Source organism: Cnephaeus nilssonii (assembly GCF_951640355.1).
Source record: "Cnephaeus nilssonii genome assembly, chromosome: 5".
Taxonomy (NCBI): domain Eukaryota; kingdom Metazoa; phylum Chordata; class Mammalia; order Chiroptera; family Vespertilionidae; genus Cnephaeus; species Cnephaeus nilssonii.
Window position 1 is genome coordinate 21,278,168 of NC_137076.1, and position 27,741 is coordinate 21,305,908.

Here is a 27,741-nt window from a genome sequence, read left to right on the forward strand (position 1 = left end):
CGACCTTACAGACGAAGCCGGGGCTGTGAGGTGGGCTGCGAGGACCAAGCCCCTTGCACGAATTTCGTGCATCAGGCCTCTAGTAATAAATGAAATTCCTAGGGAAGGCTCCTGAGACGCCTGGGGCCAGGACAGGAAGGGGCCAGAGAAAATGAGGAGGCTGGCAAAGAGGTGAGAATCCAGATTAGATGCTCTGAGTGCACTGACTACAGGCCATGCTGAGACTGTGAGCAGAATCAATGGGTAAAAGCATTCTTGTTAAATTGAAGAAAACTTTATCTTCACGGCATGGGGATAGGACACGTGAAGAGCTGAAATTGGGATTAAACCAAGTGAAAAGGGGATGTTTGTCTTGAGAGAAATCCTGGGGACAGAATTGAAAACCTAAGGGCAATGCCCTCATTGATCAAACAAAGGGGAGAAAAAATACGGAAGGATGGCCAGGCTAGGGGCTGTCTCTAGCATGCGGGTGCCTGGTTACCAAAGTTCTAACTTCTGTTTCGTTCAGTTACCAAGAAAGTGAGGTCACTTCTTGAAGGTTCTGTTACCTGGGCCTCTTCCTTTAATTAGACCCACCTGGGCTGCTTTGCTCTTCTTGCCCATGTCATCTCCATAACTACACACAGGTACCCAAAGCAGCCCTTCTCACTGCTCCCCCGGAATGTAACCAGGGCCCCAGCTTTGAGGAGACAGAGCTGAGATCAGACCTCTTTTTTCTGATCAGTTCTGTGTCCTAAAAAAAAGCCGTCTGCCTCTCAGGGCTTCCCCAGTATCCCAGCCTGCACTGTGAAGATAACGCCAGGAACTATTTCCTAAAGTGAATGTCAGGTGTATCTGACACAAACCCTACAACACCTGAGGGCTGGTGTCACAGGTGCCTGATGCAAAAATTCAGAGATGGCAGAATTACCAAATGGAGCCTGGAATACCACTTAAAACGGGCCTGGTTTTCAGCCATGTGACCTGGTAAAAGTCACACCTTCCTTGGGCACATTTTAAGTCTTTCACCTTTAAAGGGTTGTCATTCATACCACCTAACCTGCTATGGTCTCCTGTTATAGTTAGAATCAGACCTTGTGCCTCCTGTAACCCTGAATAGCTTCCACAATGGCTCCCAGTGGTCCCTGCCTCCTTGTATGCACATCTTTGTGTCACCACGAAGTGGTTAGCAACCAGCTTCCGAACAACAGAAAATAGCCAAAGTGATGTCATTTTGTCCCTAGTAATATTTGCATGGGGGATGTGAGACTCAAGATGACAGAAAGATCCAGAGAAGGGTCTGGGGATCAGTAATCCAAGGGACAGTGGCTGTCCCAGGTGGAATGCTGGAAAGAGCTTGAAGCCAAAAAAAAAAAAAAAAAAAAAACAGTCCTAGAGAAATGTGGATAACTATTTGGCATCAGTCTGGATACATCCAGATGCAATGCCATGTCAAGTTTCACTTACAAATTATGTCACTTCCCTCTTATTTACTTTGAGCTCGTTTCCTTTTTCTTTCCTGCTGTTTTAATTCCTTTCTCTCTCCCTGTCTCTAGCTCCCTCTCTCTTTTCTTTATCTGTCATGTCTTTTTTTTGGGACGGGCGGGGGGGGGGGGGGGGGGAGTTAGGGTACTACAAGCATCTAGACGGTATGGGACAATATGCTGCTAATTATCCTACAATGCAGAGGACAGCCTTCCACCACAAAACTATGGGACTAGAATGTCAATAGTGACCATACACCAAGAGCCCCTATGTCAGACAATGCCATGCCTTTGTGGTAGGAAAAGATGCTTGGTATAATTTCAGTCTTCTTGAACTTTTTGAAGTTTGATGTGTGGTCTAGTATGTAACCTATTCTGGAAAATATTCCACGTGCACTTGAGAAAAATATGCAAGCTGCAGTTTTTGGATGAAATGCTGTATAAATGTCTATCAAATCAAACTGTTATACTATGGTAGTTAAGGCCATTATTTCATTATTCATTTTCTAAAACACAATCTTTTTTAAAGCAGCTGACTAATCATCTCATGCAACATTTAACTCTCAAAATGACCCCTTAAGTCAAGTGCTTTTATCTTCATAGTTATTACAGATGAGAAAATAAAGCCAAAAGGCCAGATCACTACTTCACAGTCAAATCACTTGTCTGTGGTAGGTTCAAGTTTTCAACATGGAACTGTCTGCCTCCCCAGCCCTCTACACACTCCAAAATTGTAGAAAGGAGACTCAAAAAGGTGGAGGGGAAGACGGGGAAAATAGTGAACAGTAAAAACTCTCACCAGGTATTGTGCAACTTAGTCTGAGTAGCTGGACTTCCCAGAGAATGGCTGCATGTCCTCTGCATGGCACAGGTTGCTGATGGTAAAGTTGAGGGTGAAGGGCACCAGGCCAGGGCCAGCAGCTGCAGTGAAGGAGGAAAGGAGAGGCCATGCCCTGAGTCAGATTGGACCACTGGGGCAAAGGGTCACTGGCACACAACCCCTGCCTGCGCAGGGAGCCCCATCATCTTGGAGATACCAGAGAAAAAGTGTTCATGCCTTGGGCTTCTTACAGGTATCATTTTCTGTTCATCGGAGGCTGGACATGGAGTGGGGGTGGGAAGTGAAGGAGGTGGTATGCTTTATTTTATATGGTTCCCAATTATGACCACAGACAGAAACCAGAAGATGGTGTCATCAGGGTGTTACACAAATGAGCAAAAGATGGTGCCTGTATATGAGCCCCTATGTTATTTATTTAATACAGCAGGCTGGGATCCATTAGCACAAAAGCCTTCAGGACTAAACTCAATTTTATGTGTCCAATTGTTTCACAAAAGAGCCCAAACAAGTGTATATTAGCCATTTAGAGCCTGCCTGCTTTGCATAACCTGTAACTTTGAACCTAACATCTGATAGCTATACAAAGGGTAAACCTTACTCTTAGTGATCCTTTGACCCGGCTCTGCGGACCGGGACCTTAAAGATAGCCACGGTGGCTTAAAATGGTGATGAAAAAATGGCTGCTCTGGAGGCCAAAATCTGTCATCAAATTGAGTATTATTTTGGTGACTTCCATTTACCACGGGACAAATTTTTAAAGGAATAAATCAAAGTAGATGAAGGCTGTGTATCTTTGGAAATAATTTTAAAATTCCAAAGGTTAAACCGTCTGACAACAGACTTTAATGTAATAGTAGAAACATTGAGTAAATGAAAGACAGAACTCGTGAAAATAAATGAAGATAAAACCAAAATCATATCTTCAAACAAACCCCTCCCTGAAGTGACTGATGAGTATTATAACGAAAACATATCTGTTTATATTAAGGGTTCCCTACTGATGCAACCCTTGGTGATGTAAAAGAATGGTTAGAAGATAAAGGTCAAGTACTAAATATTCAGATGAGAAGAACATTGCACAGAGCATTTAAGGGATCAACATTTGCTGTGTTTGATAGCATTGAATCTGCTAAAAAGTTTATGGAGACCCCTGAACAAAAGAACAAAGACATAGATCTGCTAATATTTTCAAGAAAGATTATTTTGCAAAAAAAAAAAAAAAAAAAAAGTTTGAAGAAAGCAAGCAAAATAAAGTGGAAGCTAAATTACTAGCTTTAAAAGAGCAAGAAGAAAAACAAAAGTTAGCAGAAAATGCTGAAATGAAACCTCTACAAGAAAAGATTGGCTGCTTGTTGAAATTTTGAGGGGACCTAGATGATCAAACCTGTAGAAATTTACACATCCTTTTCTCAAATCATGGTGAAATAAAATGGATAGACTTTGTCAGAGAAGCAAAAGAGGAAATAATTCTATTTAAAGAAAAAGCTAAGGAGGCACTGGATAAAACCAAAGATATAAATAATGGTAACCTACAAGTAAGGAACAAACAAGTGACATGGAAGTACTAGATAGAGACTTGGAAAAAGAAACATTGAAAAAACTCATAGAAGATCAACAAGAATCCCTAAACAAATGGAAGTCAAAAGTTCACAGATTTAAAGGAAAAGGAAAGGGAAATAAAGCTGCCCAGACTGGGTCTGCTGAAGGAAAAATATAGTTCCAGGGTAAGAAAACTAGATTTGATAGTGATGATGAACATGATGAAAATGGTGCATCTAGACCAATAAAAAGAGCTACAGAAGAATCAGACAAAGAAGAACCTGCATCAAAACAACAGAAAATGGTGCAGGAGACCAGCAGTTTAGTAAACAGATTTTTTTATTCGTTTTAATTAGTTTTTCAGCAGCTTTTGTCTTTGGAGGTTTTTTAAAAGAAAACCAAATTAGGTCCACTTCAATGTTTGCCTGCAAGAAAGGAAAATGTCTTGTTGTTTAGTTTTTGTTTTGTTTTGTTTTGTTTTGTTATCCAAATAAGGATTTTTTTTTATGTACAGTTGTATGTTATTTCAGATTATTCAAATATCAAAAGAAAGATTCTTGTACTAAATTGCCTTTGTAATATGAGAATGCATTAGTACAAACTAATAAAATATATACAATTGTGGACGAAAGGAGCCACATGCTAACCTGACAAGCTCAGGGGAGGCCTGCGTGGCGGTCTTGCAAACTCAGAGACCTGGAATAACCACAAAGGATGGTTTGAAAATTAAATATTTAACTACAAACAGGTTATGGTGGGCAGTCATTCCTAGGCTGCTATCTTCCCTGACGAAGATCAACTTGGATCTTCTTTACTGAGCCCATTTGCCTTTTTGCCTCTAAGATAACATATCTGTGAGATGTCTGGGTAACTTGTAACTTCCTTCTTTTGCTGGAGCCCCTGGGGCACAACCAAATGTGGTAGGCGCCAGGACAGATGCCTCAAATTCCTTCATTATCATGTTAACTGTTCCTGTACCCACCTAAGTATGTGTCCATCATTTTACTTTTTGTCCAATCCCAGGGGTTTCCCACCATTTGACTTTATCCAATGAATTTCATGTAGCCCACCTATGTCCCTCCTTTGATGGCAATGCATAAATACAGATGTAACCCACCATTCTTCGGAGCATAATCTCAATTCATTGAGGTTCTGCTTCCCGGCATATGTCGACAGTTTGGCTCAAATAAACTCACTAAAATTCTTTACAGGTTTCAATGGTTTTTTTCGTTAACACAATATTAAAAGGAAAAAAAGGATAATGCTTGTGGCTACAAAATGCTAAACCCACTACTGTCCTTCAGGGCTATCTAAACCAGAGACTCTCCAGTGGGCTGCTGAGTGACATTCCCTAGACACATAATCCTACCCCCGCCACCCCCGCCATCCCCGCCCCAATACCCTCCTCTTCTGAGGGTTCTCTTACTTTTCTTCCCTTCTGACTAGTGATCCTCATGCCTTAACCTCTTGAAAGTGTCCTGCTCTGAGAAACGGCCCCCCCAATATGCAAACCTGTCAATGTTGCCCAATATAGCCTATGTGTGCTACTGCCATCTAGTGGTCACATCTTTTTTTCTTTGATCAATCCAGAATTTCTTCAAAACCCATATTCTGGGTTTGCCTGGCATGAGAACAGGTAAGAAATGAATAGTGAAAAACCAAAAGCTTGTCTTGGCTTGAGCCAGTTTTCTCCTCCTACTGGGACACCTTAGAGGATCCTCACAAACAGGCTAATTCTTCAATGCCTCATTTAGAATTTGTCACCAAACCATTCTTGAAAAAGAAAACAAAGTAGTAGGACTAACATTTCTTGATCTCAAAACGTTGCCCAAACTAAAGGGAATCAAGATAGTCTGGTACTGCCCAGCTGGTGTGGTTCAGTGGTTGGGCATCTTTCCATGCACCAAGAGGTCACCATTTCAGGGCATATGCCCGGGTTTTGGCTCAATCCCCAGTAGGGGTCGTGCAGGAGGCAGCTGATCAATGTTGATGTTTCTCTCATCGATGTTTCTCTCTCTCCCTCTCCCTTCCTCTTTCTCTAAAAATCAATTTTAAAAATATAGTTTGATACAAGGATAGGTATACATATCTGTAGAATAGATAGATATTTGAGAAATAAACCCCTACATCTATGGTCAACTGATATTTGAAAAAGGTACCAAGAACGGGGAAAGAATATTATTTCCTAATTTTTTTTCATAAATTGATGCTGGTCTAACTAGACAACCCATGTGATGTACTGTATACATCACACCATATACTGTGTTACGCAAAAGGATCAAAGACCTAAACATCAGACCAAACTACAACAGACTTAGATAAAACAGGGGGAAATTCCTGATCTTGAGTTTGACAAAATTTTGTTAGACATGACACAAAGGGCAATAACAGAAAAAAATTGGTAATTTAGACTTCATCAAATTAATGACTTTATTGCTTCAAAGAACACCATCCAGAAAGTGAAAACATCCATTGAAACCCTTGTGCACTATTGCTGCAAATATAAGATAACTAGGGGCCCGGTGCACGAAGATTCGTGTATGGGGGGTGGGTCCCTCAGCCTGACCTGCACCCTCTCCAATCTTGGAGCCCTCAGGGGAGCCCGCTCCAATCCGGGAGTTTCTATCTGTCTTTGCAATCATATGAGTGAATTGTCTGAGACCCCAACTCAGTTTGGTTTGTTGCTCACAGAATAATAGAGGCTTTTTTTTTTCTTTGCTTCATTGGTGGAGGTTTCCTGGAAGTTTTAGGATATCTTCCCTTTAATTTTTCCTGGACACTCTGATTTTACTTATGTCTCTCACCTTTGCTTTCCCTCCATCCCCCACCGCAATAGTAACTTGCTACAGGCTCACTTTGGTTCATAGGTCGACGCTCAACCCCTGAGCCACGCCGGCCGGGTTACAGGCTCACTTTGCTCTAGTGTCTAGGACAGTGATGGCAAACCTATGACACGCGTGTCAGCACTGCCACACGTAGCCATTTCTGATGACACCGCTGAGGCGGCCGCATGCCAAGGATGAAACATTTGCAAAATAATGTTTTTTCCTCAAAGTGACACACTACCCGAGTTATGCTCAGTTTTTTGGCAAAGTTTGACACACCAAGCTCAAAAGGTTGCCCATCACTGGTCTAGGAGATCTGTCTGCCACGAGAACTACTATTCCCAGAATTCCTGGTGCTCCCCGTGCTCGCAGTTTTCCCTTCCTGCTCTGTCTCCGTCCCATGGCCTCCCGCTCTGCCAAGTCCTCCAAGCCACCAGCTCTCCCTCTCTGCTCTCCATCTAGCAGCTTGGGGAGCCAAGTTCCCCAAGCCACTCCACTCTCCACCAGCTCTCCTGCTCTGTTCTCCACCCGGCGCCTGTGTACGCAAATTAACCCACCATCTTTGTTGGGTTAATTTGCATACTCGCTCCTGATTGGCTGGTGAGCGTAGCAGAGGTATGGTCAATTTACATGTTTCTCTTTTATTATATAGGCTGTTGTCAGTATAAAAAACAGCATGGTGGTTCAGCAAAAACTTAAAAACTGAGTTACCGCCCTAACTGGTTTGGCTCAGTGGATAGAGCATCGGCCTGTGGACTGAAGGGTCCCAAGTTCGAATCTGGTCAAGGGCATGTACCTTGGTTGCAGGCACGTCCCCAGTGCGGGGTGTGCAAGAGGCAGCTGATCGATGTTTCTCTCTCATCAATGTTTCTAGCTCTCTATTCCTCTCCTTTACACTCTGTAAAAAATCAATAAAATATATATATTTTTTAAAAACTGAGTTACCATCTCATCTAGTAATTCTACTTCTGGGTAAAAATTCAAAAAATTGAAAACCAGAATTCAAACAGATATATGTCTAATCATGTTTATGTTAGCATCATTCACAATAACCAAAACCCTCGTGTTCATCAACATATGAATGGATCAAAATAATTAGCACATCCATACAACAGAATATCATTTAGCTTTAAAAAGAAAGCAAATCCGCCCAAGCCAGTTTGGCTCAGTGGATAGAGCATCGGCCTGTGGACTGAAGGGTCCTGGGTTCAGTTCCAGTCAAGGGCATGTACCAGTCGAGACCCAGGAGGCAACCAATTGATGTGTCTCTTTCACATCAATGTTTCTCTCTTTCCATCTCTCCCTCTCCCTTCCATTCTCTCTAAAAAGCAATGAAAAAAATATCCTCAGGTGAGAATTGACAAAAAATAATAATAATTAAAATCTATACTAATAAAAGGGTAATATGCAAATTGGTCAGAATGCCCTCACAGTAATGACCAAACAGCAGGCTGCATGGGGCGACCAGGCCAGCAGGGGTGTTAGTGAGGGATGACCAAACGACCGAACAGCAGGCTGTGTGGGGCGACCAGGCTGGCAGGGGGGGGCCACTGAGGGGTGACCAGGCCTACAGAGGAGGGCAGTGAGGGGCAACCAGGCCAGCAGGAGGGGCAGTTGGCAGCGACTAGGCCAGCAGTGGGGGGCAATGAGGGGTGACCAGACCAGCAGGGGGGCCAGTTGGAGGCAACCAGGCTGGCAGGGAGGCAGTTGGTGGCAACCAGGCCGGCAGGGGGGGCAGTGAGGGGCAACCAGGCCAGCAGGGGGGGGGGGCAGTTGGAGGTGACCAGGCCAGCAGAGGGGGGCAGTGAGGGGAAACCAGGCTGGCAGGGGGGCAGTTGAGGGTGACCAGGCCGGCAGAGGGGGGCAGTTAGAGGCGATCAGGCCAGCAGGCAGAGGCGGTTAGGGGTGATCAGGCTGGCGGGGGGGGGGGGGCAGTTAGGGGCAATCAGGCAGGCAGGCAGGTGAGCAGTTAGGAGCCAGCGGTCCCAGATTTGAGAGGGATGTCCGACTGCCGGTTTAGGCCCAATCCTTGGGATCGGGCCTAAACCGGCAGTCCGACATCCCCCGAGGAGTCCCAGATTGGAGAGGGTGCAAGCTGGGCTGAAGGGACACCCCCCCCCCCAATGCATGAATTTTGTGTACTGGGCCTCTAGTAAATATATAAATTGCAACTGCTGACACATGCTACAACCTGGAATAACTTTAAGGGCATCAGGCTAAGTGAAATCAGCCTGTCAAAAATATGTCAACACTGACCAGGCCAGAGTGGCTCAGTTGGTTGAGTGTCATCCTGTGCACAGAAAAGTTTCAGGTTCGATTCCTGGTCAGGGCACATACTTGGGTTATGTGTTCAGTACTGGTCAGTGCATGTATGGAAGGCAACCGATCAATGTTGCTCTCTTACATCAATGTTTCTCTCTCTCTCTCTCCCTCTCTCCCCCTCTCTCTCTCTCTCTAGTAAAAATAAAGAGTTTGAAAAAAAATAAAAAATAAATAAATAAAATAAAGAGTTTGACAATGCAAGGAGACTTGACTTTGGGTGGTGAACAACAATACAATATATAGATTATATATTATAGAATTGCAGCCCTGGCTGGGTACCTTAGTTGATTAATTCAGGTTTGAGGTTCAATCCCTGGTCAGGGCACATACAAGAACCAACCAATGAAACATAAATAAATGGAATGATAAATCAATGTTCTCTCTCTCTCTCTCTCTCTCTCTCTCTCTCTCTCTGTCTCTCTCTCTTTCTAAGTCAATAAATTTAAAAAAATATATGAAATTGTACACTTGAAAACTATATAATTTTATTAACCAATGTCACCCCAATAAATTTTTTCTGAAGTTTGGCAATGCAAAGAGTTTTGCAATCCCATTATCAGCAAGAAGTAGATATATAAAGGAAGCAGTCAGGTCAAAGAATACGGCCAGAAGAGGGCATTCTGCACAAATTGCTAAACCTATTCATCCTGGGCAACATCCAGCAGCTTCTCCAACTCATCCAAGTGCAAATCATGGAGGAGGTGTATTTACTCAGAAGAGCCAGCCTGTGGTAGTATGAGGTGGAGGAGGCAAACAAGTATAAGCATTACACATTACCTACAGGTGTTGAGAGTAATTGAAGTATGAAGACTAATATCAAGCAGAGTCATTCAGAAACTATAAAATTTACCCCTGGGAATTATAGAATTACAACTATTTTAAATGTATAAATTGTACCTGGCCTCTACAGCTGTTTTCTGCTCACTTTTCTTATACACTCTGCTGCTTCCCAGCATAACTTAGAATGCAAACTTGGCTTCTTAGGAAGGAAAAATGACAGTTTACAACTGTGGCCCTATTTATTACATAATTTGCCTTTTGTGCCTTGCATTTAGTCTTCACTGTGCCCATCTGATTATCCTTTTTGTACTTGTTTCTTCAGGTGTGGTTTTCAATCTCAAAGTACCTAGTTACTGTTGCTTTTTTTTTTTCTTTTTCCTTATTAAAGTGTCTTCCGTATTTTAGGGAAAAATGTAAAACAAAAAAGAGAGAGTTTTGCAATCCAATCTCTTAAAGATATTAGAGTTTCCAGGTTAATTAACTCATCCATCACCTCACATCATTACTCTCACCAGATTGTGCCATCACGTTATTAGTTAGTCTTTAAACTCCTACTGACTTTCTTGTATTCTCTCCATTATATCCCCTGACAAAAGCAAGCTGAATTTGTAACAAAACCAAGCAGTGGCAATTCCAGGGCTAGCTAAGATAAGAAATCCAAGGACCACCACCAAGAAGCCAGTTTGCTCTGGAAAAATCCCAGATGACACCTGAAACCCCCTTTCCAAGAGACCTTCTGATGAATTTTCTTCATTAGCATACTAAAGATCACGCCCAGGGGAGGGATTTAACATTGAAATGAGATGTGTGATGTGTGGCTAGCCATGTTCCAAGCTTGTTTGGAACTGTGCATGCTCCCTTGGAAATCCAAGAATTCTCCACCCTCCCTAGGGAATCCCCACCCCTGAACCCCTTTTCTTCCCCCCACCCTTTAATACTTTCCTAATTCCCCAGAACCTGAGAGACGGAATCATTAGAGCACTCGTGTGTCCTTCTCTGTTCCTTGGCCAAGGAATAAAGTTTCTGACTCGCTTTACCGAATACTGTCTCATCCTATTGATGTGAACAACTCCAGGCAGAAAGACCACGATTTCGGGTCTCTGACTTGCAGGAGACCGTGAAGTGTTCTATGTGTGTGTGGTGAGAATGACTAATCCACTGTTTTAGCAAGTACAGGACACGTTGTAATATTTAGATGTAGACAATTTTATTAGTTATACTCAAGAAAGTTGGGAGACAAAAGTTTCCAGGTTCATCCCAAATTTACATAATATTTTTTCTTATATTATTAAAACCAGAAATCAATTGTCTTAGGGATATTACAGTCATTTACATTTCAAAATTCTTTATGGACTAATAAAAACTCATCTAAATTACATGTTCTTCTTGTGTAAAATGTACAGCTGAGAATATAATGAACACATTTCACACCCTCTGATTAGACTGAGAAGGGTCCTAGCGCCCAGGATAGGACTGCCAGGTTCCAACTTCCCACCGGAGGCCAGTGCTCTAGGATTCTTTTTCTTTTCAAAAGATTTTTTTTTTTTTTTTTTTTGAGAAAGAAGAAAGATCAGCCTGTTGCTCCACCCCTCCTGCATTCATTGCTTGATTCCTGTGACTCCTCTATGTGGCATGGTTGGGGATCAAACCCGCAACCTTGGTACATCCGGAGGATGCTCTTAACCAACTGAGCTACTGAACTACCCGGCCAGGCCTGCGATTCTTTTTCATAAGGACCAAACGAAAGGGGGTGGGGAAGGGATGTGGGTTCAAGGCTCAAGGGTTGCAAGGCTCAAAGACTGAAATGGGGCCAGACTCCTTATTATACATGGTGCGGCCGCATTTAAGTGAGTTTCTAAGAAAGGGTCAGAGTTCCATGAGTGGCCTTACACCCTAAGCCAAGCCCTTGACCCCTATTGGACATAAGACCTTGTTGCAGTGTGGCCTGGCCGGGACTGCCCTCCTGCTCTGTACTTAACTTGCACCACTTGGAAACTCAGTCGGGAATTCCCTGTGCAGGCCTGTGCCCTTGCATCCACAAACAGCTTGGAGAAAGCAATAGAGGCTGTCCCAGGCCATGAAAAACTCCTGTTTAAGTGCCACGAAACAGGCGAGGTCAGGCCCACGCTGTCCAGTGGAGGCTTGTTTCGCGGAGCCAAGCGTCCTCCCGTCAGCTGTCACTCAGGACCAAGGGGGCGCGGCCTTGTGAACTGTCCAGTCAGGGGCGCCGCCGGGGCAGGTGGGAGGGGCAACGCCGGGAGAAGTCCTGGGCGTCCCAGCTCAGCTTGCTCCAGCGGCGCTGGGGATCGGGTGTCGCCAGTCCTTCAGGGTCCCGGGTGGCCCTGGTGCACGGTCTGTCGCGCAGTAATCCGGCTGTAATCCGCTGTGAGAGGCCCGTAGGCAGGACTCGGGGAGACGCAGGAAACCTCGACATGGTAAGTGCCGCTGGGGTGCAGAGATGGGAACGACGGCTGGTTGGAACCTGTTGGACCGGGAGGGTCAGCAGGGGACAGTCGTGACTCTGTGTCCCGGGTTCGCGCGTGGGAGGGGCTGTGGTCTGTGTGATCCCCAGGCCCTCCGTTCTCCCCTGAGTTTCCCAAATGTTTCTGTGCCCCAGCCTGTCTCTTCCTGGGACTGGCAACAAGTTCCTAAATTTCCAGATCCCTCCTCGAATTCCCAAGCCAACTTCCCCTCTTCGATTCACAGCATCGTTACCAACGATTTGTCCTCCGTGGTGCATTTCAAACAGACTCAATAGTTTCTTCTTTTTCCACAGAGTCGTGGATGGCTCTTTTTTTTTTTTTTTTTTTTTTTTAGAGAGAGAGAGAGATTTGTATTTTGTTTTGGATATTTTACAGCAGAGAAAAGGCAAGAATAACCACCTGTGTAGGGCAGGTGTGGCCCAGTGGTTGATTGTCGACCTATGAACCAGGAGGTCATGGTTCGATTCCCGGTCAGGGCACATGCCAGAGTTTTGGGCTTGATCCCAAGTGGGGGGGGGGGGGGGGGGGCGTGCAGGAGGCAGCCGATCAATGATTCTCTCTCATCGTTGATGTTTCTGTCTCTCTCTCCCTCTCCCTTCCTCTCTGCAATCAATAAAAATATTAATTGATTTCACCTGGACCTCTGTTGCTTGAAATCCTTGCACCTCTCCCCCAGGATGGATCCTGGGTACGGAACCCTAGTGCTTTGGGTGAAGGTTCCTGTTTGGAAACTTTCCTGGGTGTTGTGTCCTGTGTGTGTGGCTTCTCCCTAGGCTTGTCACCTTGAAAAGATTTACTTACTTGCTGAAACCGGTTTGGCTCAGTGGATAGAGCGTTGGCCTGCGGACTCAAAGGTCCCAGGTTCGATTCGGGTCAAGGGCATGTACCTTGGTTGGGGCACATCCCCAGTAGGGGGTGTGCAAGAGGCAGCTGATCGATGTTTCTCTATCATCGATGTTTCTAACTCTCTATCCCTCTGTCTTCCTCTCTGTAAAAAGTCAATAAAATATATTTTTTAAAAAAAAGATTTACTTACTTATTTAAGTGTCTGTTTTTCAATAGGGGTAACATGTACTTAATCAATGGATTCCAAACAGGCACACACAAAAAATACTGAATTTTTTTTTAATATATTTTATTGATTTTTTACAGAGAGGAAGGGAGAGGGATAGAGAGTTAGAAACATCGATGAGAGAGAAACATCGATCAGCTGCCTCCTGCACACCCCCTACTGGGGATGTGCCCGCAACCAAGGTACATGCCCTTGACCGGAATCGAACCTGGGACCCTTGAGTCCGCAGGCCGACGCTCTATCCACTGAGCCAAACCAGTTTCGGCAAAAATACTGAATTTTTTAAAAAATAAAACGTTCCATGATTACATTTTATTTTTAGATATTCTTATTTCACACTTTCTTCCCCGGAGCCTGTGTAGTAAAAGAGTGAGGTCCGTTTTTTAGTTTGGAGTATTTTCAAATCAAACTGCAGGGTTTAGACTTGCAGAGCAGACATGTTCAAGTGTGATTGATTATTTATCAATCGGAGTCTTTTTCTAGAAGTATAATTAAATTATATCTTTCTCTGAATAGAATAGATATTTGCAGTTTTCCAGTTGAATTTGTAGAAGACCCTTACAGTTCTCTTCCTTTTTCTATAAATGTTGGGTTTTCATGATTTTGCTTTGTTTAAAGGCTGAGTTTGTATCCTTTACAATAGCAATGGTGTTCCAAAGCAACTCCAGTTTGAAGCAGGGGCCTGTCTGTGGTCAGTGACCCAAGCTAAGACCCCTTGAGCCTGCAAAGGGAAGTACTTAACGGCCCCCAAGTTGTTCCTGGGGAGCCTCCCCCACAGGTGTCCTACTTGCTCACACCCCCCAGGGAAGGAGCCTTTATACTGAGAGAAACTACAGCCCTGGAAAGCTGGGGGTGCAGCTGCACCGGAGGGGAAGGAGGGAAGTTGTGGTTGTAGGCCTAGACCTTTGCAGATCTTATGTTTGTTTTCCATCCACTGTAGGTGCACTCAGTACTTTGTGCACATTGAGATCTATGAAATGAGGGGTTCTGTCTCCTGGACAAAGTGTTTATGAACTGGGAGAGCATTTGGGTCAGAAGTTAAGCTCAATCAGACTTAGAGTTGCCTCACTTGTGAGAATGGAGGCTGGGGGAGGGAGCGCTCCGTGCTTACAGGAAAGGGGAAGGTGTGTGGAGCTCCCAGAGTTCATTCCTAGGGCTGCTCAGGTGCCTCTCCCTGCCTCCCCCAGGGACTGACCCACTCCAGGGGTTCTGTCTCAAGCAGGAGTACTACACCTTAAGTTTGCCATTATGTTCAACTTTCTGAATGTGGGGTGTGTTTTCTCCCTAACCATAGGGAAGCAGACTGCTTATTAGATTTGATTCCAGTGTTTGTTTCATTCCTTCGTATTCCTTTAGCCATTGAGTATTGCAGCTCTTTGATGCTAGTTTCCATTAACATTTGGGCTTTCAAAATATAACTTGATTGAGAGGTACCATGTGAATAAGATAACTGTGGAAATAAATAGAATTTTGGTTTCATTTAGGCAAAAGAACCTGAAGATGTCAGATGAGCATTTTTTCCATTTTTAGGTCATTTTTGTGTGTGTGTGCTCAGATCACTATGGAACTTTGACATTGAAAAGGGCAAACCATTCCTAAGGAAAATGAACTCCTACTTTAATAAGTGTGAGGGAAATTTTTTAATTTTTATTTTTATTCATAAGAGAAAAATACCTCTTAGGTACATATTTGGAATTTCTAATATATTTCAGGGCTGAATGGCAAACCCCTCATGCATTATATGTTACTCATGCCTGAAAATATCCACAGTGGGAAATATAGCAGAGAGAAAACTATCATAATAACTTCTTTGTCCTTTTAGTTAGAAAGGGATTTGTACCTTAGTTTTATGGTCTGTACATTCATATCATTTAGTGTTTAAAAGGATTAAATCTTGGAGTGGTTTCCTATGTAGAAAAGTTAAAATTCAATTAACTTTAAAAGCAAAAGTTAATTTAAAATAATTATCAATCATGGGAAAATGCAGTGTATATAAATTTATCTCCTTATTTGAAATAAATAATGCATTTGGGATGTTTTTAACCTTTTGCACTCGGATGTCGAGATTAAAATTACTCTTTGAATGTATCGATAATTTGAAATATAAAAAAATCCAAATAAATAAGTTTGTATGAAAAGAAACTCCAGATTTTTATTCTACTGCCGCGCTTTGTAAAATCTGGGATATTTAAAAAGTTAAATCCCGAGTGGAATAAAGGAATCGAGAAAAAAAGCAAGCGAGTGCAAAGGGTTAAAATGCCTAAGAAAGGAAACTGACTGAAAAAGGTCACCGCAGGCATATCCTGCTCTACTCCTGTGCTCGCCCTCGGGCAACCAGTTTCGATCACATCCTGCTCATCCTGTTAGAGTGTCTTTATATGCAAACAAGCCAGGATGAATGCATATTTTCCATACTTGTGTTTGTTCCAGGCATAAATGGTCAGGCCCCACGTGATATTTGACTCCTGAAAACGTAAGCCTCACTCCTCCCACTAACCCCTTGCCCTTCTTATCTGTCAGGCTGATAAGAACCTGGATGCTCCTGCTCTGGGAGCTGCTGCTTGCTGGGAAGCCCCTCCTGTGAGCTGTGTCGTATGGTTGACTCCATTGGGCCTGGGTTTTATATTCATCATACGCTGAGTTGCGAGCAGAGTATGACAATAGTCCTGGGTTGATATCCCTACTGTGTGTTTAGAGTGAAGGTGTGACTGAGGCTGGGTTTGCCCACACATTAGGGGGAGACTTGGGGGAAGAGGGGTATGAGGATGTGTATACCCTGTGAATGAGGTGAGCCCATCAGATGGTCATTCCTTAAAGAGAAGAAACAAGGATGGCAGCCACTAGGTGGCAAGAGAAAGAAAGAAACCATGGTGCTATAGGAGGTCACCCTTCTCCCAGATTCCTTGGTTCCCTGGGCTGTTCCTTGGGATTCACTGAATGCACAGCACTGGGGAGTGCATACACATTCAGGAGGACAATACACATTCCTACATGATGGAACTCCTTGGAGAGTTGCTCCTCCTATTCATTCATTCTTTCCTCCAACCCCTAAATCCTTCAAATGCAAAGATTTTTATTGGCTCATAATTTTGTCTGATCCAGGTTGTCATATACTCAGAACATATAATGTGTGGCCTTGTCAGCTTGGCTTCTTTCACTTAGCAATGTACTTTTAAGTTTCCACCTATGTTTTCATGGCCTAATTAATTCCCCATTTCTTTATTATCACTGAAAAATATTTCATTGCATGGATTTATCAGTGATTGTCTGTTTGCTTCCTTTTTTTAATATATTTTTATTGATTTCAGAGAGGAAGGGAGAGGGAGAGAGAGATAGAAACAACAGTGTGAGAGAGAATCATTGATTGGCTGCCTCCTGCACACCTCCTACTAGGGATTGAGCCTGCAACCCCAGGTATGTGCCCTTGACTGGAATTGAACCTTGGACCCTCTGGTCCTCAGGCTGATGCTTTATCCACTGAGCCAAACCAGCCAGGGCTGTCTGTTTGCTTCTTGAAGGACATCTTGCTTAACTCTAACTCCTGCCAATTATGAATAAAGCACCTACAAATATTCATGTACAGGTTTTGGTTTGAGCATCAGGTTTCAATTCATTTAGGTTTATACCAAGGAGTGTGATTGCTGGATCTTACTATACATAGTAAGAGTACTAGTACATTTAGTATTGAAAGTTCCTGTCTCCAATTCCATTCCCACCAGCGATGAATGAGGATTACCTGCAGCTTCACATCTCCACCAATATTTGATGTTCTGAGTGTTTTGAATTCCAGCCATATAATAAGTGCATAATGATACCTCATTGTTATTTGCTTCTAGAATTTCTTATATATTATCTTGTAGGAGCTTATTACTTTTGCATTTTACATTTGGATCTACAATGTGTGTTGTTGTTGTTTTGTTTTACTTTTTGTTCTTTTTTTTTAATCCTCACCCTAGAACATATTCATTGATTTTTAGAGAGAGGGTGAAGGAGAGAGAGGGAGAGGGAAAGAGAGAGAAAAATCTATGTGAGAGAGAAACGTCAATCAGTTGCCTCCCATACCAGGAACCAAACCTGCAACCTAGGTATGTGCTCTGATCAAGATTCAAACATGACCTTTAGTTGTACAGGATGACAGTCTAACCAACTGAGCCACACAAACCAGCGGTGTGTTTTGAGTTAATTTTTGTGTAGTGTAATATCTGTGTCTCTATTAGTTTTTGTGATTTTGTGTGTGTTTGTATGTGCATCTTCATTATTTCCAGCACGATTTAAAATACTTTATATTTCCATTGAATTGTCTTTCTTCCTTTGTTAAAGATCAGTTCAGTATATTTGTGTGGGTCTATAGGAAAACAGTTAACTTGTGTATCCTTAATCCTTACTATACTCGCATTAATTTCAGGAGTTATCTCTGTTGTTGTGGGCTCTTTCACATAGACACTCATGTCATAAGGAACAAATGTGATGAGTTTACATGTTTTGAACATGTTCTTTCTCAAGAAGTGGAAGTTTCCCTCTATTGCTAGTTTGTTATCATAACTGGGATGCTCAATTTTATCAAATCCTTTATTTTTTATTTCCCCCTCCTTTATTTTCTAATATTAGTAATTTCTGTCTTTCCTTTTTTCTTAGCTATATTATCTAGATGTTTACCAATTTTATTCACCTTGTCAATAAAGCAACTTTTAAAATGTTTTTCTTCCATTGATTTTCCACAGTCATATTGATTTATTTTCTAATTTTTATTATTTCTCTTATTCTGCTTACTTTGGGTTTAATTTACTCTTTTTATTAATTCCTGAGGTAGATGCTTACATTATTGATTATAGATCATTCTTTTTTCTAGTATATTTGTTTAATGGCCTAAATTTCCCTGTAGGCACCACTTTTGCTATATCTCACAGTTTGATTATGATGTACTTCTATTTTATTTGGTTCAAAATGTTTTTTTGTTTCTCCAGAGATTTCTTCCTTGATCCTATATGTTATTTAGAAATGTGTGGTTGAATCTCCACATATTTGGGGTATTCCCAATTATCTTTCTGTTACTGATTTCTAGATTAATTCCTGTGTGGCCTAAGAGCATGTTTTGTATGATTTCTGTTCTTCCATATTAAGGTGTGCTTTATGTTCCAGGATCTCTTGTGTCTTGTTTAATGTTCCATGCAAACTTGAGAAGAATGTATATTCTGCTGTTGTGGCATGAAGTATCCCACAGATTACAGCTAAATTCAGCTGTTTCATAGCGCTGCTCAGTTCCACTCTGTTCTTCTTGATTTTCTGCTACTGGAATTTATAATTCACGATAAGGGGATATTGAAGTCTTTAGCCACAGTAGTGGATTCATGTATTTCTCCTACATTCTATCAACTCTTGCCTTATGCAGTTTGACCCAGGTTCATACACCTAACGGATGGCTTAGTCATTATGTAATGTCCTTATTTATCTCTGAGTTTTCCTTGGTTTGAAGTCTTTATTTTGTATAATTCATTGTCTGTCCTTTGATTTCTGTTGATATGGCCTACTTTGCTTCATTCCTTTACCTTTTTTAATCTATCTGTGTCTTTATATTTAAAGTGTGTTTCTTATAGACAACAAATCTGATATTACTCTTTCAATGCTATTGAGAGCATTGATAATTTAAGTGATTATTGATATAATTGGATAATATTTGCCAAACCTTAACTGTTTTCTATCTGTTGCCCTTGTTTATTGTGTCTGTATTCAATCATTTTCTGCCTTCTTTGGCTTTAATTAAGGATTTTGCTAATTGTTTTTTCTCCTCTTTCAGAAAAGCAGTCACATTTTTAAAAAAAAAAAAAACAAAACTTTTTTATTGGTTTCCCTTGAGTTTTGAGTATACATTTACAACCAACCCACATCCTCTGTCAAGTCACACTGTACCACTTCACTGTTTATGCAAGTACCTCCTACCACACTATTCCCAATTCCCCCATCACTATCCCTTGTCACATTATTGTCATTTATTTCCATTACCCGTGAGCTTATAATATTTAACACATTATTACTAATATTTTAAGAAGTACAAAAGATTTTTACCTCCATTTATTTCTTTTTATTTTATTTTTAATCCTCCACCTTTTATCACTTATATCTTTGTGATGAATTTTTTAATGTTTCATTTAAAGTAGGGGTACTAGTGGCTAATCCCCTCAATTTTTGTCTCAAGGAATTCTTATTTCTTCTTTATTTTTGAAAGATTATTGTCCTTGATATAAAATTCTGCAGAGTGTTTTATCAACTTCAAAATGTTCAATATTTTACTACACTCTGTTCTTACTTGCATGGTTTCTAAAAAGAAGTTGAATTTAATTCAGATCTTTGTTTCTCCATACCTAAGATTTGTTTTCACTTCTGGCTTCTTTCAATATATTCCCTTTGTCTTTGATTTTTGTCTAACTTGAATATGATATACTTGGGTGGATATTTTTAGTGTTTTAGAGCTTTCTTGATCCACAGTGTATCATCTATTAATTTTAGGAAATTTCAGTGATTATTACTCCACTTGCCTGCTGTTTCTTTCTGTCTTTCTTTTTTTCAGATATTACCATTGTGTGTATTTCAATGCTCATGTTAAGGACGGTTGTTTTAGGCTTCATGGATATTGTGTTCTGTTTGTCTTGTTCTTCATTGTCTTTGCATAGACTCTGGTGAAATGGAATTTTTTTGAGTACAGACCTCATTGAAAACAGAATGTTTGAGGCATAGTTCAAAATACCATCTTTTCTCTTTCCTAATTATGGAGATACCATTTCCCCAGTGAGCTCAAGGATCTGGTGGATCTAAGAAGGGTAGTTTATTTCAAGTAATTTTCTTTTTCTTTTTGTTTTGTTGTAGTTGTTATTAATCTTCACCCAAGGATATTTTTTCCTTTTTTTTTTTTTTTTTTTTTGAGAGAGAGAGAGAGAGTGAAAGGAAGGAAAGGGAGGGAGAGGGAGAGAGAAACATCAATGTGAGAGAAACACATCAATTGGCTGCCTCCCACACCCACTCTGACCAGGGCCCAGGATCGAATCTGCAACCCAGGTATGTGTCCTTGACCAGGAATCAAACCCAAGACCCTTTGGTGCTCGGGCCGGCATTCTTACCACTGAGCCACACAGGCCAGGACATTTTTTTTTAAACGAGATAGAGTATGACAGCTCCTAAGTTCCTTAAGTGCCAGAAGATGGTGGGCAGCCTCCAGACTGACTTGTCAGAAAATTTTCTTCTCCTAAAATTGGAGAATGGAAATTTTGTATACTTTTAGTAATCCTCACCTGAGGATATTTTTCCATTGACTTTTAGATATTGGAAGGAAGAGGGAGAGACAGATTGAGAAACATAGATGACACATCGATTGGTTGCCTCCTGCAACTAACCTGACTAGGGCAGGGATTGAGCCTGCAACTGAGATACGTGCCCTTGACCAGAGTCGAACCCACAACCTTTCAGTCCAGACTGACACTCTATCCACTGAGCCAAACTGGCTAGGGCCATTTTATGTTCTTTTAGAGGAAAGCACTGTTCCTTTATGTATTCTACTAGAGGCCCGGTGCACGAAATTCGTGCACGGGGTGGGGGGTGTCCCTCAGCCCAGCCTGCACCCTCTCCAATCTGGGATCCCTCTCACAATCCAGGACTGCTGGCTCCCAACTGCTCACCTGCCTGCCTTCCTGATTGCCCCTAACCGCTTCTGCCTACCAGTCTGAACACCCCCTAACCACTCCCCTGCCAGCCTGATTGATGCCTAACCGCTCCCCTGCCAGCCTGTTTGCCCCTAACTGCCCTGCCCTGCAGGCCTGGTCCTCCCTAACTGCTCTCCCCTGCAGGCTTGGTTCCCCCCCGAACTGCTCTCCCCTGCAGGCCTGGGTCCCCCTCAACTGCCCTTCCCTACAGGCCCAGTCGCCCCCAACTTCCCTCCTCTGCCGGCCTGGTCACCCCTAACTGCCCTCCCCTGCTGGCCATCTGGTGACGGCCATCTTGTGTCCACATGGGGGCAGCCATCTTTGTGTGTTGGAGTGATGGTCAATTTGCATATTACTCTTTAATTAGATAGGATAATCATAGGCAAATTCCTCATCAAATGCTGGGGACTTAAATGAATTCCAATATAACCTACAGCTTTTAACCTCTTCCCCAAGGGCAGCAAGTCCCAGGGTACACTGTTAGAAGTTGACCAGATAAAGCTCCTATGGCCCTTTCCCTCACTATGTGTTCTAAAATTTGGCTGGAAGCAGTCCTAAGCACATGACTATAGGGGTTTTGTGGTCTAACTTTTCACGCCTTCGTCCTTGTGTCTGAGCTCTAAATTCCAAATAACTCTCCAGCCCCATTAAACTGAACAGAGAGAGAAGGAAGCACTGAGTCTGTGATAAATACTACACAAGCCGAAACCGGTTTGGCTCAGTGGATAGAGCGTCAGCCTGTGGACTGAAAGGTCCCAGGTTCGATTCCGGTCAAGGGCATGTACCTTGGTTGCGGGCACATCCCCAGTAGGGGGTGTGCAGGAGGCAGCTGGTCGATGTTGCTCTCTCTTTGATGTTTCTAACTCTCTATCTCTCTCCCTTCCTCTCTGTAAAAAATCAATAAAATACTTTTTTTTTAAATACTACACAAGTTACAATGCTTCTCCACAAGCATATTTACACTGAGCCAGCTGCCCCTGATTAGGGTAAAGGCCCGGAGGACTTTAGGACACATGGTCACCTGGCTTTGTTGGAAGTGATTTTCACAGGCCTCCTGGACTCTCATGTTTGATGATGGGATAAGAAGGAAAAGCTTCCAGTTCTTCACTCTGTTTTATTTACTAAGAACTCATGCAGATTTAAGCCTCTACATCATGGAATGCTGAAAATGGTGGGTAATAAAGAAGATGAAAGAATTTTTCTCACAAGGAATTCATGATCTTAGAATGAAAATATTTGCTGGAGGTGGCCGGGGAGAGGTCAATGGGGGGAAGAGGAGGCATATGTGATAATATATGTAATACCTTAAATAATAAGAATTTTTAAAAATGCTAATATTTGTTTCATTTGAATAGCATTTCTGTCATTTCCAAAAATTCTGTGAATCCTGTCATTAGAAAAAAAAATGTAATGTGATCACAGTAACAATGTGTAAGTCATTTCCATGTGTTCATGATGGTGTTAAATTTATAAGAAAATAAGTATGAACAGAGAGTACATTTCTGATAATCAAGTCATAAGAATAATATTTAGAGACAAGCAAATCATATGTAACCTTCCTATAAATTGAGTCTGGGTATCCAGTGCTGTCAGTCTCACACATCAACTCTACACATATTGGGATGTTTTAGGACTCAGTAGCCTTTGAGGATGTGGCTGTGAACTTCACTCTGGAGGTGTGGGCCTTACTGGAGCCTTCATAGAAGAAGCTCTACAGAGATGTGATGAGGGAAACCTTTAGGAACGTGGCCTCCATAGGTAAGGACGACATTCCTTCATTTGTCAATTACAGAATAAGTGTTTCTTGCTCATCGGCATTGTTCTAAGATGTATAATGTGGAAAGGAAAGACGTTGGTAAATTAATTTAGCCTGGTCACAGTTTATTATAATTCTAGAAGATAATTATTTTTCTATAATATGAATTCTTTGGACTCATTTTCTGGGTCTGGATTTTAGGAAAAATATGGGAAGAACATGACATTGAAAATCACTACAAAAACCAGGGGAGAAAACTAAGGTGAGCCAAGGCCGGTTTGGCTCAGTGGATAGAGCGTCGGCCTGCTGACTCAAGGGTCCCAGGTTCGATTCCGGTCAAGGGCATGTACCTTGGTTGCGGGCACATCCCCAGTAGGGGGTGTGCAGGAGGCAGCTGATCGATGTTTCTCTCTCATCGATGTTTCTAACTCTCTATCCCTCTCTCTTCCTCTCTGTAAAAAATCAATAAATATTTTTTTAAAAAAGAAAAAAAGAAAGAAAACTAAGGTGAGTTGGACAATAGAAAGCGGAATTCTAGTACGTTATGAAATTTTTAAAAGAAGCAAACAAAACTAATAAACTCTGCTTTAAATGTCTTCTTAGAAAATTTGTACCAAAAATACTTTATCAAATGTACCATATATGTTCAGTGTTTGCAAAATAATTAACTTGGAAACAGTATTAATAAACTGTATATATGCATATATATCACAGTTTGATAATAGCAAGGGTGAAGTCTTTTTAGAAAACATTCAGTATTTTTAATTTCAGAAAATTCAGACAACACAGAATACCTATACTTCTCCTATCAATCATAATAAATATAATATAAAATCATTAATGAAAAATCATTGCCCTGGCTGCTGTTGCTTAGTGGTTAGAGCATGGGCCCATGCACCAAAGGGCCATGGGTTTGATTCCTGGTCAAGGCCACATACCTGGGTTTCAGGTTCACTCCCTGCACCTGATGAGGATTAATCAAAAATAATAATAATCATTAATACTGTGCTTTTCATTGTTTACAGAAGTCAAATGGTAGAGAAAGTCTGTGGAAGTAAAGAGAGTACTCAATGTGGAGAAAACTTCAGCCTTATTTCAAATCTCAGCCTGAACAACAAAACCACTGGAGTGAAACCATGTGAATGCAGTGTGTGTGGAAAAGTCTTTCATGCAGCATTCATCCCTTAACAGGCACATCAGATGTCACACTGGACACAAAGCATATGAATTTCAAAAATATGGAGAGAAGCCTTATAAGTGCAAAGAATGTGGTAAAGCCTTTAGTTATCTCCAGTATTTTGAAAAACATGAAAGAAATCACAGTGTAGAAAAAACCTATAAATATAAAGAACATGGGAAAGCCTTTAATTGTCCATGTTCACTTGGATTACGTGGAATAATGGTCACTGGAGACAAAACCTATGTGTGTAAACACTGTGGTAAAGCTTACACATCTTACAGTTTCTTACTGAGACACAAAAGGATTCATAAAGAAGAAAAGCCCTATGTATGTAAAATATGTGGTCAAACCTTCTATTGCTTTAGTCATGTTCAAGCACATGAAAGAACTCATACTGGAGAGAAACCCTATGAGTGTAAACAATGTGGTAAAGCCCACAGAGATCCCAGTTCCTTAAAAATACATGAGAGAATTCATACTGGAGAGAAACCCTATGAGTTAAACAATGTGGTAAAGCCTACAGAGATCACAGTTCCTTAAAAACCCATGAAAGAATTCATACCGGAGAGAAACCCTATGAATGTAAAATCTGTAGCAAAGCATTCACTTATCCCAGTTCTCTTTAAAAACATAAAAGGACACATACTGGAGAGAAGCCCTATGAATGTAAAATATGTGGTAAAGCCTTTAGTTCTTCCAGTCAAGTTCAAGTGCATGGAAGAACTCACACTGGAGAAAAACCCTATGAATGTAAAACATGTGGTAAAGCCTTCAGCTCTTCCCGTTATGTTCAAATACATGAAATAACTCACACTGGAGAGAAACCCTATAAATGTAAAATCTGTAGCAAAACATTCACTTATCCCACTTCTCTTCAAAAACATAAAAGAACACATACTGGAGAGAAACCCTATGAATGCAAACAATGTAATAAATTCTTCAAATTTTATAGTTCCTTACACATACACAAAAAAAAACTCACACAGGGGAGAAACCTTGTGAATGTAAGCAATGTGGTAAAGCTTTCAGAGATCACAGTTATCTTCAGAAACATGAAAGAACACATACTGGAGAGAAACCCTATGAATATAAACAATGTGGCAAAGCTTTCCATTTTCATGAGGATTTCCAGATGCATAAAGGAACTCACACTGCAAAGACACTATGAACATAAGATGTGTGGTGACATTCAGGTGTCCATTGGTCTTGGAATACATGAAAAAACTCACACTGGCGAAAACCCTATGAATGTTAGCAATGAAGTTAAAGCCTACAGTCCCTTAAAAACACGTGAAAGAACTGGAGAGAAACCTTGTAAGTATGAGGAGCATGGGAAAACCTGAAAACATAACAGTACCTTTCAGAGAGGTATAAAAGGACTCAGTCTAGAGGAAAAAAAACGTGAATATAAGTAATTTAGAAAAGAATTCAGATATTAAGTTTTTAGACCCATGATAGGAATCAACCTGGAGAGAAATCATATGTATTTTTAAAATGTAGTAAAGCATTCAGTTATCTTAGTTATCTTTAAAAACATGAAAGAGATCTCACTGGAGAGAAACTCTTTGAATGTAAACAATGTGCTAAAGCCTACAGAGATCACAGTCCCTTCAAAACATGCAAAAGAACTCACACTGGAGAGAAGCCCCATGAATGTAAGAAATATAGAAAAGCCTTCATTGATCACAACCTTTAGAAAACCATATAAAAGTGAAGAATGTGGGGAAGGCTTCTGTTATTCCAGTTCCTATCAAAAGCATAAAATGACTCACTGAATAAAACTTGAATGTACACACAATGGGAAACATTTTAATTGATCCACATTCTTACATGTGAAAACTCCCATGGAAGATAAATAGAAATGTAAGTAACATAAGAAAGCTTGATAGAAATTAACCTCAGCCATAAAAAAGAATGAAATATTGCCATTTGTGGCAACATTGATGGACCTAGAGGGTGCTATGTTAAGTGAAATACGTCAGAGAAAGACAAATACCATATGATTTCATTTATATGTGGAATCTAAAACACAAAATAAATTAACAAACTCATAGATACAGAGAACAAATTCATGGTTGCCAGATGGGAGGAGGTTTGGGGGGATTGGTGGAAAAGGTGAAGAACAAATAGCCAGTTATAAATATAGTTACAGGATATAAAACACAGCATAAGGAATGTAGTCAATAATATTGTAATAACTATGTATGGTGTCAGATGGGTACTAGACCTATTGGGATGATCATTTTGCAAGTTATATAAATGTCTAATCATTATGTTGTACACATGAATCTAATATAATATTGTATGTCAACTATAACAAAATTTTTTGAAATTTTTTTAATTGATCTTCACCTGAGGATATTTTTACCATTGATTTTTAGAGAGAGTAGAAGGGAAGGGGAGAGACAGAGAGAGAGAAACATCAATGTGAGAGAGACACATGGGATTGGTTGCCTACCTCATGCACCATGACCAGGGCCAGGGATTGAGCCTACAACCGAGGTACATGCCCTTGATCAGAATTGAACCCAGTTCCCTTCAGTCCTCAGGCCAAAGCTCTATCCTCTGAGCCAAACTGGCCAGGGCTTTAAAAATTTTTTAAAGATAAATAAAGTTCTGACATCAGTTTCCCAATGTCAGTGTACTGCTCACTACTGCATTGTACACCTAACATGTAAATTTTAGCCTTGACCAGTGTTTCTCCATGATTAGAGCATCGGTCCACACACCAAAGAGTTAAGGGTTCTATTTCCTGTCAAGAGCACGTACCTGAGTTGCAGGTTCAATACCTGGCCTCAGTCAGGACACATGCGGGAGGCAACCAATCGAAATGAGACACAGTGATGTTTCTCTCTCCCCCTCCCTCTCCCTGCCGCTCTCCTTTTCACTCTCTGAAAAGCAATGGAAAAAAATATCCTCAGGTGAGAATTAACACAAAAAAAAATTTAAAATATAAATCTTATACTATGTGTATATTACCACAATTAAAAGTAAAAATTTTAGCCGAAACCGGTTTGGCTCAGTGGATAGAGCGTCGGTCTGCGGACTGAAAGGTCCCAGGTTCGATTCCAGTCAAGGGCATGTACATTGGTTGTGGGCACATCCCCAGTAGGGGGTGTGCAGGAGGCAGCTGGTCGATGTTTCTAGCTCTCTATCCCTCTCCCTTCCTCTCTGTAAAAAATCAAGAAAATATTTTTTTTTACAGTAAAAATTTTAAAGCAAGAGGGTGAAAACAATTCACTGAATGGGAGAAAAATTGCAAATCACATATCTGATAGGGATTTGTATCAAAAATATGTAACAAACGCTTACAACTCAATAATAAAAAATAACCAAATTATAAAACATTAAAAGATGCAAATAGACATTTTTCCAAGAAGATATATAAATAGCCAAGAGCACATGAAAAGATGCTGGACATCATTAGTCCTCAAGGACATTTAAATCAAAACCCCAATGGGATACCATGACAGAACTACTAGGATGGCTAGAATAAAAAAGTGAAATAAGTTTTGTCAAGGACATGAAAAAGTTGAAACCCTCATCCACTGCTGATGGGAATATAAAATTGTGCAGCTACGTTAGAAAACAGTGTGGCAGCTTTATTCCAGGGATGCAAGAGTTGAAGATCCTTATGGACCACAACTTTGTCTTTTTCATCATTGTAATCCTAGCACCTGGCACATTAAAGATGCTCCAATATTTAAAAAGAAAAAAAAAGAGAAAACTGTGGCAGTTTCTCAAAAATTAAACCTAGAATTACCATAGCACCCATCATTTCATTCCTAG

General features: G+C 41.2%; 1 long non-coding RNA gene and 1 pseudogene across 2 annotated transcripts; both read left to right on the plus strand.

Moving 5' to 3' along the window:
• Window positions 1-2,936: 2,936 nt before the first annotated feature.
• Window positions 2,937-4,195, plus strand: LOC307100522 (lupus La protein homolog; annotated as a pseudogene). Its single transcript has one exon. The product of its transcript is annotated as a lupus La protein homolog (transcript).
• A 7,862-nt stretch (window positions 4,196-12,057) lies between these two features.
• On the plus strand, window positions 12,058-26,928 carry LOC307100299. Its single transcript, XR_013813595.1, has 3 exons — window positions 12,058-12,205; window positions 22,648-22,774; window positions 23,798-26,928. It is a non-coding gene; the product is annotated as an uncharacterized lncRNA (long non-coding RNA).
• The last annotated feature ends 813 nt before the right edge of the window (window positions 26,929-27,741 follow it).